At 44.2% G+C, this 16,868-nt stretch overlaps 1 pseudogene; it reads right to left on the reverse strand.

The window, feature by feature from the left end:
* Nucleotides 1–12,364: 12,364 nt before the first annotated feature.
* LOC116876928 lies at nucleotides 12,365–13,847 on the reverse strand (annotated as a pseudogene).
* Between the last annotated feature and the right edge of the window lie 3,021 nt (nucleotides 13,848–16,868).

The raw sequence follows: 16,868 nt of genomic DNA on the forward strand, positions 1-16,868 counted from the left end.
TGTGTCTCACTGGTGGTGATGCTAACCTTGATCACTTGGTGAAGGCAATGTCTTCTGGTTTTCTCTAGTGTAAATTTATAATTTTCCCTCTTGTAATCAATAATGCATTTCTTATGGAGAGATTCTTTGAAACTATGCAAATATTCTGTTTCTCCTTAAACTTTGCCCAGAACTTTCAGCACCCATCAATTGTTCATTAAAAAAAAAAAATGGTTTTATTTATTTATTTGAGAGAGGGAGAGAGAGCACGAGCTAGGGGAGGAGCAGAGGGAGAGGCAGAAGCAGACTCATCACTGAGCAGGGAGCCCTTGCTCAGTGGGGCTTGATCCTAGGATTCTGGGATCATGACCTGAGCTGAAGGCAGACGCTTAAACCAACTGAGCCACCCAGGTGTCCCTCTGTGGTTCTTACCTGTCACACTTACCACTGTGGTGTTTGTCACATTCTTCATTCCTTCTACATTTATCGATTGGACCCGTAATCTAAGCAAGCACTGTGTGACTTGCCTTTAAGTAACTATAAAGGTTTAACAGTCCTGGAGAAAGGGCTGGTCTGAGGCTTGAATTAAAAGAATGAGGGGGCACCTGCCTGCTTCCGTTGGTTAAGCATCTGGTTCTTGACGCTCAGGTCATGACCTCAAGGTCATGAGATCAAGTCTCCTGTCTGACTCCACACTGAGTGCTTGTCCCTCACTCTCTCTCTCTTTCTCTCTCTCTCTCCCTGTCTCTCAAATTAATTAATAAATTGAAATCTAGAAAAAAAAAAAGGGAATAAATGAGAAACAGAACTGCTAGCCTGCTGGTGAGAGAAGAACGAAATATTTGTCCGTGGTTTTCATTTAGGACTAATACTGTTGCTTGTTATGGGGGGCACAGCTAGAGATGAAGTATCAATAAGCCATCTGAGTGAAATGCATAGTCTGGAAGATTCTGCGGTAGGAAACATAACAGGGCAGTGTCTAATATGGTAACAAAACAGCAACAGGCTGGCAGGATGTGGGATGGTCAGTACCTGATCTCTGTGTCAAAAAGGAACACATGTATACAAATGTTCCAAGATTAAGACCAGAAGACAAGAAAGACATAAGGATACTGGCTGCAAAGACCCAGAACAAAAACAAAAGAAAAAACCGAGCTTGATACATCTGCTTAAAGGAAAACCGAGAAGTCATCTGAGGTGATTAAAAAAAGAAGAAAAAAAAGGGGGGAATAGCCATGAGGAGAGACTCAGGAAGAAGTGAAGAAATAAGAATTTTAGGTCACAGTTGGTGAACCTGGCAAAGGAAACTAGGAAAATTAGCCAAAGGTGGAAAACTCCAGAACCAGGAAGAAAGAGGTGGGTCCTGCCACGTAGAGTATGGCTGGGCCAATTCACTCAGGGGCTAGAAAACAAGGGGTCAAAGGCGGGGAAGGAATGGAAGCAAGAGAAACACACTGCAAAGGGCATCTTAGCCACGAGTCTTCTATCTACAAGGACAACTCAGTTCAAACCACCCTAAGCAAACACAGAGGCTCTTTTGGCTTCCATCACTGGGAAGGTCAGGGCTTACCAGCCGCCAAGGCTCCCCATCCCCAGGTCTTGGTCCCTGCTGCTCCTTCCCAGCCCCGTATCTCTCAGGTCTTCTTGCTTCTGTGGGTTGGCCGCTTCGCCTCCCATCTCAGGTGGGCCCCTCTGTGTGGACAGAAAAGGTGGCTGCCCCTATCTCGAAGTTCTCATCGAGCTTTTCAAAGCTTTTCAAAGAGAATGCCTTTGAAAGGCTTTTGAGGCATTTACAGTAGTGGAGACGGGCCAAGCACTGCTGCTCTCCTAGAAAAGCAGTTGCTTGCAGACTGCTGCAAAAAGTGTGCTTCAAAAGAGTCAGTGGGAGCCCGCCAGCTGGGCAGTAGGGCCCCTGGGGGTGGGGGGTTGGGAGCCAGCTGTCATCCTGTGGACGCTGCCCTCTGCCCTTGCCACCAGTGGCTTAGAGCCCTGTTCTCTTTGCCCCGAGTAGTGTGTTGCAAGATAACTCAGATGTACATGTGCCCTCTACCTCCCCACGATATTTCCACAGCTTTGAACTTGTACCCAGTTTGCCCTTGTATTCGTCATCTGTAAATTTCCCTTGGTATTTTCAGGGTCTCCTCTAGGCCCGAGGCCTCCCTGACCTCCTTAGGGGCCATTGCATTTTCTACAATGGCCCAGAGGAGCATTTGGACAGCACGGTACATTCTGCCAAGCATACAACTCTAGCTGTAGCAATCCGCCCTGAGAAAGACCTTTAAACTTTCATTCAGTGCTGTTTTGTACCCTTTGTCATTTCTGAATAGAGAAATGGGACTGGGGCTGAGCATGAGCTGTCCCTTTTCTCAACCTATTACATTACAAGTGAAAACTGTCCCATTTTAAGACATCTGGAGGCATTTCTCACATTCAAAAGTAACTGGGGTTCAACAACCCTTAAAAATTCTACTGTGATTCTCATCTGATCCCATATGCTGAAGTTTTAACCTGCTATTTGTTGAAGCACAGATTGCTTCAATATTGGTTGTTCTCTAATACCTTTTCTCCTCTTCTCTATAATGCTAGAACCCTCGACTGGCAGACATTCACATGGACTTTGAATATAACACCAGCATTGTTCCATATGACATCTTACCAAGAGCTGACCAACTGCATACGATGGGAAGCGACATGGTCAGTGCGGGTATGTATCTCAAAGGAAGGTGCGTGCCCATCATTCTTCCTCCTGTTGTCTGCACTGTGGATGTCATGTGCTGGTGCACCATCTTTACCACTGGGCAAGGGCAATGTCCTAAGTTTCACAGAACAATAAGATGGAAGAAACTTGGATCCCAGGATGACTTTATGGAGCAAAACCTCCATACCATCCCTGGGACCATCTACATCTTTTTTTTTTTTTTTTTTTAAGATTTTATTTATTTATTTGAGAGAGAGAGAAAGAGACAGCATGAGTGGGAGGGGCAGAGGGAGAGGGAGAGAGAGCATCTCAAGCAGACTCCATGCTTAGCGTGGAGGCTAAAGCAGGGCTTCATCCCAGGAACCTCAGATCATGACCTGAGCTGAAACCAAGAGTCAGATCCTTAACCGACAGAGCCACCCAGGTGCCCTGGGACCATCTACTTCTTGACTGTAACATAAGAGAGAAATATATTCCTAGCTTAAGTCACAGTTAGTTTGGGTCTCTGATAAACGCAGCAGAACCTACAAAACAATAAATACACTTGTTCTCTGTCCCTGAATCTTTTCTTAAGGCCAAACCATCACATTCATTCTTTTGACTCTCTTGAAAGAAATCGCTATTTTCCCCTGTCCTTGTGACCTTCCTGTAAACTTTCTCCAGGTATCCTCTGTTCTTCATTTTGGGTGACCCTCAGACCTCTAAAAATTACAAATTACAACAAAAGGATTAGCTTTCAAATTATATACTCTATTCCTTTTTCCCTCCCTCCTTCCCTTCTCTCCCTTTCCTTTCGTTTCCTCCCTCCTTCCATCCTTTCTTCTTTCCCTCCTTTCCTCCTTCTTGCCAAACTGTAACAAATACAGTGCTTCCACTGTACACCAGGCACTGGGATGGACACTGGAAGAAGATACTTAAGTCCGATATGTATCAGAGTCCTTAGTTGCCAGCAACAGAAACCTACACTGGTTAATTTCAGAGGAAAAGACTAGCAAAGAAGATTGAGTATCACAAAGTCACCAAGATGACTGGATAGATCGTGGCTATGCTGCCAGGACAACCATCCTGAATCACACTGCAGAATAAGCGGATCTGGAGAGGTTGCTTCCTGACCAGCACCAAACACTGGACATCTGTGGGGCTAACACTGCCAGCCCTGAGCTCCTGCAGTGTCTCCAACATCACTGCCTCTACTGCCCCGCCCCCAAGCCCCCACCCTGCCAGGGAGCCTTCCTCACCATCCCCTCCTCTATGTCACCCATTTCCAGTTCAAGGTCTGGGGCAGGCACAACTGCTGCTGGTGCCTGCATCACCTGCCCAAGGCTTGGCCGCCAGGGAAAGTGAAATGGGGAGCATCTCGAATTTTCACCTTGTCAGGTGCTAGCAGTCTGCCCATCACGGTAAAGCACAACATGAAGAACTGACCAACACAGGAAGGCGGTTCAGAAGCCAGGCTACCAAAACTAATGGCAATATGTGTCATGGAGGAACTTGACCTTGTCCCCCTATATCTATTGGACTATTAATTTTGAATGCAGCAAGAAGCTTGTGCTTTTCAGTTCTGTACTTATTAGGCAGCAAAACTCTAAAGAAAGAGATCTTCCTCCTCACTTGTAGAAGAATGCAAGGAGTCCCAGAAAAAAAAGATCAGCCTTTCTCTTCCTGCTTTTGGAGTGATGGAGCTGATTCTCAGTATGCTAAATGAAGTGAAAATTTGTACAGAGGGGCTCCTGGTTGGCTCAGTCAGTTAAGCGTCTGCCTTCAGCTCAGGTCAGGATCCCAGGATCCTGGGATCAAGTCCCACATCCAGCTCCCTGCTCAGCGGGGCATCTGCCTCTCCTTTTCCCTCTGCCTGCTGCTCCCCCTACTTGTGCTCTTTTTCTGTCAAATAAATAAATTTTTTAAAAATCTAAAAAAAAAATTGTATGGAATTTGAAGGAGCCCTTACCTATGTTTGGGGGTATTTCCCCATTACATAGGTCTGAGTGGACCAGTCTGATCTTCGATTTCACCATCACTGGAAGTTTGGGCTCAGATATGTAAATGAATGATGGCCAATCAGATGCTCGTGTCTGAGACTTTAAATCTGAAATGAGTGGAGCAAAGAAGCTGGAATGGTCAAGAATTCATCTGTGCCCTAGGGGCCCCAAGGGACCTCCAACATTTAGTGCAAACAGCAGACACGTCCTGATCATGTGTCCTCAGCATGATTTGGGTTGGATTCTCACCTGGGTTTTAAGCTTAGCCTTCCTGGAGATTCCGTGACTTACCCTGAGACCCTTTCAATAAATTGCTTTTTTGCTTAAATCAGTCAGAATTCCTCTTGCTTGCAACTAAGATGCTAACCCACACACCCACTATGTTTTTTTAAAAAGATTTTATTTATTTATTATGGGGGAGAAAGAGAGTGCGTGAGCACAAGCAGGAGGAGAGGCAGAGGGACAGGCAGACCCCTCAGTGAGTGTGGAGCCCAATGCAGGGCTCAATCCCAGGACTCTGGTTCATGACCTGAGCTGAAGTCAGACGCTCCACCGCCTGAGCCACCCAGGTGCCCCCACATTTTTATTAGTACATTTTTTTCTTTCAGGAGTGTTTCATTTTAATAACATATTCACATATAAACCACTAAAAACTGTTAGATCTTTTTCAGCTTTGACTACCATATTCCTAAAGTTTTTCTTCATCTTCCTATGACCTAACTAAGACTAGAAGGAACCCTGGGGACTGTCTAGACCACTTCCTTCACTAAGGGAAACTGAGACTCGAAGACGTTCTTTTCCATTTTGGGGACGAGTCTCATTTCTATGGACAGTCTCTGGTAATTTCTCCAACTAAATCAAAACCATTCCAAATTAAGGGCCTTTCTTTTCTCATGCTGAAAATTTATTTTAGAAATATAATGAGCTCTTTCTCTATTACACAAACCACCAAAGGCAATAAGAGGACTGGGCTCCGAACCAATCTTAAGGAAACATCACCAGTTTTCTTTGCTATTCAGCCCAGGTTTGGCACCTGTTTATCAATTTACTTAGTCAAAACCACATTTTCTGAATTTGTTAATGAGGATGTTGATGGGAAGGACGGAAGGACGGAATCAAAAGACTTGAGGAGGCAGCTGGTAGGGGAGCCGGAGGTAGCTCACACTTCCTTAACAAGCTGGTGCTAAAAATGTGAAAAAGGATCTGAGGAACCAACATTCAGAACGGACGGCAGCGACAGCGCAGCCAAATCAAAGGAACCTGGGTCCCCAAATAAGGCATGAAGTGGGTCCCCTCCCTCCTCACCCCCGCAGACTCAGCACCCCTCAACTCCAGCTGTGATAGGAGCCCAAGATGAACTTCTTTTGTGTGAAGTCACTGAGATTTTGGAAATGCATTAGTTAGCCTGCTCTTCTTAGTTTCATGCCTAATTATAGAAGAATACATTTATACCCATCAAAGAAAGCCTAACAGAGGGAGAGACTTGGACAAGGATGGAAAAGTTCAGCCAGGCTAATATAAAAAGATACGATTGTAACCTATTTCCTGGGTGACCCTAGCCTGGCACCTTGCGGCTCTAGAGTCCCACTTTGCCCGGACTCCACCATCTCTCCCGATGCAGACTTTTGGGTTCTAGATCTTTTCCTTGATGCCAACCCTTTACCTCCTCTAGACTTCTTCCAGGTCTGTGAGGGCTGGCTATTGCTCAGGGTTGACTCCCTGCTGCCCTCGAGTACTGGCCCTTGCCTCTCCTTGGCTCAGGTTCGTATCCTTATCTTCACCCCGTGCCTTGTTCTTGGCCGTGGCCTTCAGGCTCCTGGCCTGGCTCCCACCGGGTACCCAGAGTGCTCCCTGCCCACCCTCTCCTGATGCTGGAGTGATCCCAGTCACCCTTGGTGGAGTCACCTTCTGAGAGTTAGCCCAACACATTGTAATTATTTTTCCTTTCCCATAACTTCTGAGTGGATTAAGTTAGAAGAATATCCATATTTATGCTCTTAGCTATTCCTGTTATCTGAATTACATGAAAGAAAAAAACCCTTTATCTTGAACACCTATGTGTCAACCAATGTGTTAAACATTGGTGCGTTCCATTTAATCATTGCCAAAATACCCCTTTGAGGGTAGTATTGTAGCTGCACATTTCCAGAAGAAAAAAAAATGAGGCTTTATAAAATTAGGGTTTGGCTAAAGGTCACACAGCTAGTAAGAAGTGGGGCTAGGAGTCTGAACTAGGTTTATTTCATCTCAAAGCCCATTTGTTCCCTTTCCACTCCACAGTATTGACTGTGACCATCTCATTCTGGGCTACAAGGTTTCAAACAGGTATACAGAGTTCAAGGTGAGCTGGAGAAACAGAAAGCACAAATGTATGGGATATCTCCTGGCCATCAGACTAATTCATATTTCTCGTAGCAACATGAGGAATAAAACAGACAAGTGCCCATCCTTTGCCAGTGACATTAAGGTGAGTAGTTGAGCAGTAGTCGAAAATAATCATGGTGGGGCACCTGGGTGGCTCAGTCTGTTAAGCAGTCAACTCTTGACTTCAGCTCAGGTCACGATCTCAGGGTCCTGAGATCGAGTCCCACATTGAGCTCCATGCTGGATGTGGAGTCTGCTTAAGATTCTCTCTCTCTCTCTCTCTGCCCCTCCCCACTGTGCACTGTGTGCATGCTCTCTCTAAAAAAATAAAAATTTTAAAGAATCATGGTAAAATTTAATAAGGATAAAACCTCAAAGACAAAGTACAAATGCACCCCTCAAGAGGGCTTATTTTGCCTAAACTTACTTAAAAAGTATTCTCGGGTTCATAGTGACCCAGCAGAACCACCCCACTGTTGCCTTTGATGTTGATGATTATGTTGAACATTTTATTATTTTTTTAAAGATTTTATTTATTTATTTGACAAAGAGAGAGAACGAGCACAAGCAGGAGGCCCAGGAGAGGGGGAAGCAGGCTCCCTGCTGAGCACGGAGTCCAATGTGAGGCTCGATCCCAGGACCCTGGGATCATGACCTGAGCCAAAGGCAGACACTTAACCAACTGAGCCACCCAGGTGCCCCCATTTTATTGTTATTCTTTAAAGCATACCTCCAGGAGTTATTACCAAAAGCACGGCATGGAGAAACCACGATGTAATCTTTCCACTCTGTTTAACCTTGGTCAGGATTTCATTGGATTATGCAGTCATTTTTGGAGCCACTCATTGTGAGTGATATGTGAAGATCTTGGACATGTCTCAGGGAAAAGCAATAAAAATGACTGGCTTGGGGTAAAGAGCCTTATTAACAAAGTCCAGGGGAACCAGATTTATTGAGTAGCAACAGAGATCTGTGATTAGGATAAAAAAGTCAGGAATTTTGGTCACTGTAGTAGTATTTTCCAAAATGTGCACAGACCCATATGTATCGGCATCAACTGAAATGCATGTAAGAAATACAGATCTTGGGAAAATCCCAAACCTCTAAGCCATATTTCTGTTGGGGGGGGGAGTCCCCCCAAGGCTTATGCACACTGAAGTTGACAATCTTTGTACCAGTGATTCTTGGCCTGAGCTGCAGGTTGGAAGCACCCGGAAACCCACCCCAGAGATTCTGATTAATTGGTCTGGTATGACCTTAGGGCATCAGCTGTTAAAAACAGCTTTGGCAGGTGACTTTAAAGTGCTCCCGAGGTTGAGAACCTCTCCTCTGTGCTAAGCTAGAAGGTCTGAATGCCAGCAAGCAACTGTTCATCTTCAATTGAATGGTGGAGAAATGGGCTTATTAAGTTTGTGGAACATTTTTTTTTTAAGATTTCATTTATTTATTTGACAGACAGAGATCACAAGGAGGCAGAGAGAGAGAGAGGAGGAAGCAGGCTCCCTGCTGAGCAGAGAGCACGATGCAGGGCTTGATCCCAGGACCCTGGGATTATGACCTGAGCCGAAGGCAGCGGCTTTAACCCACTGAGCCACCCAGGCTCCCCTGTGGAACATTTTCGTTAGATAATTCCTTTACATGCACTGTGAGTCACCTTTCCAAGATAAATGCATTTTATTTTTATAACAGTGATTTGTCTGCTTTCGTAATTAGAACCTGGGACTCCGAGTCATTGTGAACCAAAGTCATGATTTTCTCTGGCTTTTGGTTCTTCACTCTTCCTGTGATTCTGGTTTCTCTCACAAGATGACTGGGAGCAATGACAAAAATATTATAGAGTGCTTTTTTTTTTTTTAAAGATTTTATTTATTTATTTGACAGACAGAGATGACAAGTAGGCAGAGAGGCAGGCAGAGAGAGAGGAGGAAGCAGGCTCCCCGCTGAGCAGAAAGCCCAACGCAGGGCTCGATCCCAGGACCCTGGGATCATGACCTGAGCCGAAGGCAGCGGCTTTAACCCACTGAGCCACCCAGGTGCCCCTATAGAGTGCTTTTAAACAATGGTGTAGGTCACACAATGACCTGACGCGTTGGGGATCATTGTGGTCTTCTTCTTCTCTGGGGTTCTGCATTGTCTTTGACTCCTGCTACCAAATCTGGACTTTAGGGTTGGAGACAATGACAGAAGGTGTGTTTGCAGATAACATTTGGATTCGGCCCCAGAGAACAGGTACTTTTCCAGTTGGGGAAATGTCTTGGTAGCCATCAAGTACAGCAGAGCAAGAAGAGTAAGGGTGATGATGTTACTGCTATTAGTCATCTGTGCCTTACGTTACATGTGAGTCCATACCGGGGATCTTTGCATTCAGGACCTTATCTGATTGTGTAATGACAGTAATTGGCCCTGGAAGGGATTTGATGGAATTTCTGGTACTGTTTCTTCCGTTATACTCTTGAAATTACATTTTAGGTAATTGGTCTCTTTCTCTGTAGAACATAATTTTGCTCGTTATCTTTCTTTCTAATTGTGGTAAAATACCCATAATATAAAAGCTACTACTACAACCATTTTTTAAATTTAAATTCAGTAATTAACATGGACTGTATTACTGGTTTCGGAGGTACAGGTCAGTGATTCATCAGTCTTATATAACACCCAGTACTCATTACATCATGTGCCCTCCTTAAGGTCCATCACCCAGTTACCCCATCCCCCCACCCACCTCCCCTCCAGCAACCCTCTGTTTGTTTCCTACGATTAAGAGTCTCTTATAATTTGTCTGTCTCTGATTTTGTCTTGTTTTGTCTTGTTTTATTTTTTCCTCTCTTCCCCTGTGATCCTCTGTTTTGTTTCTTAAATTCCACATATGAGTGAGATCGTACTAGTGATGATCTCTGATTGACTTATTTCACTTAGCATGATATCCTCTAGTTCCATCCACGTCATTGAAAAACATTTTATTTTTTTGATGGCTGAGTAGTATTCTATTGTGTACGGAACACTACATACCACATCTTTATCCATTCATCTTATCACAACCATTTTGAAATGTACCGTTCAATGGTGGTAAAACACTCACACTCGCAACTAATCTCTAGAATTCTTTTCACTTTGCAAAACTGAGACCCTACCCATTAAACAACTTCTTCCCATTCTCCCATCTCCCCAGCTACATACCATCTCTTGAACCTGGGAGTTATCAATTTAATCTACTATTTAAAAATTTCCTAAAATTCACAGCCCTACAAAGTTTACTCGGTATTGCCACATTTACCAATCCAATCTTTTTTTTAAAATATTTTATTTATTTATTTGACAGAGATCACAAGTAGACAGAGAGGCAAGCAGAGAGAGAGGGGGAAGCAGGCTCCCTGCGAAGCAGACAGCCCGATGCGGGGCTCGATCCCAGGACCCTGAGACCATGACCTGAGCCGAAGGCAGAGGCTTTAACCCACTGAGCCACCCAGGCGCCCCCCAATCCAATCTTATTAAATGAAAATATTTCCTTTCTCCTTTGTTAGTCCACATATCACTGGCCTAAGACACCACATGCTCCCAAGCAAGTACATTCTGGCTTTGCTTTAGGTAAAATATCTGTCCATTTAACACAAAATAAAAGTGGAATACTATGAACTGAATTTCACTGGGTGAAAATTTAAGTCTCATAATATCGGTGCTAGAGAAATAGTTAATTCTCAAATGTTGGGGGAAGAGAAAACGGATTCCACAAATTAGACAGTTATCTATCAAAATAAAAAATGTAGACATCTCTTCATCAGCTACTCAGCTATCAAAGCTTTACATATATATTCACAGAAATAAAATATAACTTAAATCTGAATCAACAGGGGACTGGTTAAATACTTACAGTATGCTATATGATGAACTATTATACAACTGTTAAAATAATATGAGAGTTCTGTGGGTGCTGATATAAGATCTGAAATATATTATTGAATGAAAAATTCAAGGCATATAGAATGACATAAACCTTTTGTGAAAAAAATTTTTTTTTTATTTTTTATTTCCTGAGGGACAAAGAAAGAAAGAGAGAGAGAGAGAGAAAGAGAGAGGTGGGGGGAGGGGCAGAGGAAGAGGGAGTGAGAGGATCCCAAGCAGACACCAAGCTGAGCTCTGAGCCCAACATGGGGCTCAATCTCAGAACCTTGAGATCACGACCTGAGCTGAAATTAAGAGACGCTTAACTGACTGAGCCACCCAGGCACCCCTCAAAACTTAATTTTATACACACACACACTCACATCTCTTGGTATCTAGAGATATAGTTTCTTTTCTGGAAAGATTCCCAAGCAATTGTTAACAACTGCAGCTTGGTGGAAATAGACAGGTGATTGGGGGTTGGGGGAGGGGAGAAATACATCTGTGTTTCATTTAAACCTCTCAGTACTATTGGAATTTTTAAAAACGTGTGCTTGTATTACTATAGAATTGTTTTTAAATGTCAACTGTGTTAACTAGTCAGCGGAATTACAGCTCATTTAAATTTTCTTTTTATCATTTTCTATAGATCCCGAAGTACATTTTAAAAATCTCTATCCATTTGAAAGGCAAAACAAAATATAAAGTTTTATTTCTTGCTTTAGATATTTGGCCAAATAATCACTTTCATGACTAATGTAAGTCATACAGTCTTCCATAGTTTATGTGTCTACAAAGAAAACAAGCCACAACCAAATCAACCAAACAAACAATCCTGCTTGCTTGTTTTTTTTGTGTTTTTTTTTTTTACCACAGCACTTTATTTTCCTCACACAATGACATATTGCTAGGGCCTAGTATTCTCACATGACAGTAGAAATCACAATCTGTTGTCATCTCTTAAAGAATTGAGGGTTGTGTGCAAAAACCTTACATAAATTAAAAGAATGAATAAATTTACAGGTGTAAATGCAAACCATTTTCCAACTCAAGGCAATTAACAGCCCAAGGTGTTCTGGCAGGAAAACATAGGGTAAGAAAGCAAAGTGGGTCCTGAGGCTCCCACCTTCCCATCCCTGTTATCCCACTGGACCTGTGAGACAGAAATGGCAGCTGGTTCAGGACTCTTGTCAGCCTCTAGAGAAATCCTGGAATAGGCAGCTCTTAACACAGATCAAGAAACTCACACAGGGGGCACCTGGGTGGCTCAGTGGGTTATAGCCTCTGCCTTCGGCCCAGGTCATGATCCCAGGGTCCTGGGATCGAGCCCCACATTGGGCGCTCTGCTCAGCCGGGAGCCTGCTTCCTCCTCTTCCTCTCTGCCTACCTCTCTGCCTACTTGTGATCTCTGTCTGTCAAATAAATAAATAAAATCTTAAAAAAAAAAGAAAGAAAGAAACTCACACAGATCAAGAAACTCAGGGTCTTGCTGATTCTCCAGTCAATGGATTTTTCTTCCATAACCATGTTCTCAATCTCAGGCACAAAGTGACCCAGCCAGAGGCGCTAAGGGTTTAAATCAAAGATATGTACTGGGTATTAAACATATACTAAGGGAACAGTTAACTTGGATACAAGGTCAAGATCAGCAGCAAGTTCCACAATCAGTGCTGATATCAGATGCGAGCTTCAGGGACACACTTCTTTCCAAAGCCTTGTTCCAGTTTCAGGAGGCCGGCATGAGGGTATACACTGACCAGGGCAAATGCATACTCGGGAATTCACTCATGGAGGAAATGCTACGCATCTGTTCCAAGTCCGTTTAAAAGCATTTGCAGTGCACAACGGAGAGGCCCGACTCAACATCCTCCTGTTTGCTGATCCACATCTGCTGGGAGGTGGACAGCGAGGCCGGGAGGGCGCCCCCGATCCACACCCAGGACTTGCGTTCCGGAGGAGCAGTGATCTTGACCTTCATCGTGCTGGGCGCCAGAGCTGTGATCTTCTGCATCCTGTCGGCGATGCTGGGGTACACGGTGGCCCCGCCCTGCAGCACCGCGCGAGCATAGAGGGCCTTCCGGATGTCGACGTCACACTTCCGATGGAGTGGAAGGTGAACGTTCTCGTGGATACCACCGGACCCCATCCCCAGGAAGGAAGGCTGGAAGAGCGCCTGCGGGCAGCGGAACCGCTAGCTCCGGATGGTGATTACCTGCCTTGTAGGGCAGCTCAAAGCTCTTCTCCAGGGAGGAGGAGGACGCAGCCGTGACCATCTCCTGCTCGAAGTCCAGGACGACCGAGCAGAGCTGCCCCTTGATGTCACGCACGATTCCCTGCTCGTCAGCGGCGGCAAAGCGGCAGCCACACTGGGAGAGGCTCTTCATAAACTAGTCCGTCAGGTCCCGGCCGGCTAGGTCCTGACGCAGGATGGCGTGGGGGCAGGGCGGACCCCTCGTAGATGGGCACGGTGTGGGTGACCCTGTCCCCAGAGTCCACGACAATACCAGTGGTGCGGCCAGAGCCATGCAGGGACAGCACAGCCCGGATGACCACATACATGCCTGGGGTGTTGAAGGTCTCGAACATGATCTGAGCCATCCCACAGTTGGCCTTGGGGTTCAGGGGGCCTCGGTGAGCACCACGGGGTGCTCCTCAGGGGCCATGCGCAGCTCGTTGTGGAAGGTATGGTGCCAGATCTCCTCCACATTGTCTCAGTTGGTGACAGTGCCATGCTCAAGGGGTACGTGAGGGTCAGGATGCCCCGCTTACTCTGGGCCTCGTCGCCCACGTAAGAGTCCTTCTGGCCCATTCCCACCATCACGCCCCGGTGTCGGGATCACCGAACGATGGACAGGAGCGCAGCTCGCGGGGGAACCATCCCCAGCAAAAACTACCTTGCACATCCCGGGGCCAGAGTGGATGGCGAGCGCAGTGATCTCCTCTTCCATTCGGGTGGGTGGAGGACGACACGGAGGGCCCTTGGTGGGGGAACGCGGGGCGCCAGCCGACTGGCCCAGTGAGACAGCTCTATTCTCTTTTTGACAAGAGAATAAATGACATTTACTAAAAATCCGCTCAGTTTTCTCCTTGGTCCTCTGAAAGCAGTCTTTGTAGAAAATTTGTAGTTTTATTATTTCTTTAAGCCTTCCTGCAGTTTTTGTCATTTCCTATAGATTTTGCTTAGACAGTTTTCCTCAAAGACTGTGTTATTACACTGAATAGACTAGAACATCTACAGATCCCTCAGGGTCTAAGGCACTTGAAGTTCCTGTGTTGTAATAAAATTGCCTTTTTTTGCTTCTTGTAGTCCTGGGAGTTAAGCTTTATTACAAGTGAAAATATTCTGCTAGTCTCAGGTCAAAGAGATAAAGTGCTAATATCCATACTCTGAAACTTAGCGCCATAGAACAAAACTGTCTTCCCACTTCTGGAAACAAGCTCAAGACTTCCACAGATATCATGCACCAAAAGTTAGATAAGAAAATCATTTCCTTTTTTTCTGTTGTGAAAAGACATGAGAGAATTGATTTTCTGGTTATTAGAGTTAATATAATGTTTATCTCTGTGCATGAATAAACACATTGAGCAATTACACGAATCAATGCTGCAAGTCAACGAATGAGCCACACTGTTGTAAAATCAATTCTTAATGATTTTATGATTTCACTTAAAATGGATCACTTGGAAAGACAATAAACAAAACCCAAACTCATTTGTAGTTACCATCATATTAGTCACAAAAAAAGTCCAGGCTGCATTATACAATTTTAAATGGCGTTCCCAATTGAACTCACCCTTACTATGTCCCAGCATAAAAATGCAGAATGTACTTATTTAGAATTGAGTAGTACTCATTGGAAAATAAATTTCTGGCAAAAGCACAAACTATGTGTGGTTCCCATAGAATTAAACAAAAATAGATATCGTTCAAAATAACAATAAGAATCCCATGGGACTGACTAATAAAAGATGGCTGGCACAATTTGAATTCCAGTGTAAGGGCTACGGAGAACTTTAAAAAATTGGTAACATGGTGGAATCATTTATCATTCTTTGCAACTATCACTGCCATGTTGGAACACTCCTGGAGACCATGCCTTCAAAAAGAGCTCAGGCTACTGACACACTGGGAGAAAGAGGTTGCGTCCTCTGTATTTGGGGTTTCAACAGTGACAGTGGGCTATCCAGACAACACAGATGTAAGCATCCTGCTGATTACAGCAAGATCAACTTCTGGTTTAATTTGTGCTAAAGTTTCTAAAATGTCATTCCACAGATCAGTCGCTTTACTTGCTATCAGATTCTCAAATAATATAATCAGAATATAAGTTCTTTAAGGTTTTTCAGATAAGGATGAAAATTATCAGGGCACCTGGGTGGCTCAGTTAACTGTCTGCCTTCGGCTCAGGTCATGATCTCAGGGTCCTGGGATTGAGCCCCTCGTTGGGCTCTCTGCTCAGCAGGGAGATTGTTTCTTCCTCTCCCTCTGCCCCTCCTTCTTCTCATGCTCTCTCTCTCAAATAAAATCTTTTTAAAAAAAAAGGGTGAAAATTATCATGTCACGTACCATATGATTGCATTCATATGTGGAATTTAAGAAACAAAACAAAAAACAGACTTTGTTTTTTTTTAGATTTTTTATTTACTTATTTGACACACTCAGAGAGAGAGCACTAGCAAGGGGAGTGGCAGGCACAGGCAAAAGCAGGCTCCCTACTCATGAGGGAGGCTCCCTCATCATGACCTGATCTGAAGGCAGATGTTTAACTGACTGAGTCACCCAGGCGCCCCCAATTTTGAGTGTTTTAGAGAGGCAGTTTCCCTGACAGCAGCCATGACTCTGATACCTGCATGGCTATTCAAAGACCATGGAGGTGGGAAGATGGGAGTGCTGTCCACCAGCAGGTGTGAGAGGCCCCTGTAGAGAACTACTTTCTAGTCTGTGGGGCTTGTGTGGACCTGGTCACTTGAAACAGTAACAAAAACAGCAGGGATTTTTTTTTTTTTTTCCTTTTGAAAGGACTGGGGAGTGGGGAATAACCCATCCAGCCATTTGCAAAGGCAAGCCAGCTAACTAACACTTATACACACACATAAATTGCTTGCATTTTATGCTTTCCTTACTGGAACCTGTTCCTTCTCTTAAAAAACTCTTTCCAGAAAATAAATAGGCACAGGAATCTTTACTCTATTTTAAATGACTATATTTTCTAAGATACATATTCTAAATAAAGGATCTTTCCTGATCACTGAGTTTATTATATAAAAATTCTTACAAAGGTATAAAAATTACAGAGGCACCTGGCTGGCTCAGTTGGTAGAGCATATGATTCTTGATCTAGAGGTCATGAGTTCAAGCCCCACACTCGGTGTAGAGTTTACTTTAAAAAAAAAAAAATCATATAGGAACACCTCGGTGGGTTCAGTTGGTTAAGCCACTGCCTTTGGCTCAAGTCACGATCCCTGGGTCCTGGGGTAGAGTCCCACATTGGGCTCCTTGTCCACTGGGGAGCCTGCTTCTCTCTCTGCCTCTGCCTGCCACTCAGCCTGCTTGTGCTCTCTCTCTCTGACAAATAAATAAATAAAATCTTTTTTAAAATTATATACATAGCCATTTAGCTATGTTTCTTTTTTTATATCAATTGCTTTTATTGAACACAGTAAAAATTACATGACACTGTAAAGGGTTTGGGACTATGCTGCATTTATAGTATGCAAAGGGAACTGAAAATTGATATGATAATTTCTTTGTTTTTTAATTTTTACTTATTTTACTTTATTTTTTTAAAGAATATATTTTTTAAAGATTTTATTCATTTATTTGACAGAGAGAGAGATCACAAGGAGGCAGAGAGGCAGGCAGAGAGAGAGGGAGGAAGCAGGTTCCCCGCTGAGCAGAGAGTCCGATGCAGGGCTCGATCCCAGGACCCTGCGATCATGACCTGAGCTGAAGGCAGAGGCTTAATCCA

This window comes from Lontra canadensis, unplaced genomic scaffold (assembly GCF_010015895.1).
Source record: "Lontra canadensis isolate GAN:19392208 unplaced genomic scaffold, GSC_riverotter_1.0 scaffold48, whole genome shotgun sequence".
Classification (NCBI taxonomy): domain Eukaryota; kingdom Metazoa; phylum Chordata; class Mammalia; order Carnivora; family Mustelidae; genus Lontra; species Lontra canadensis.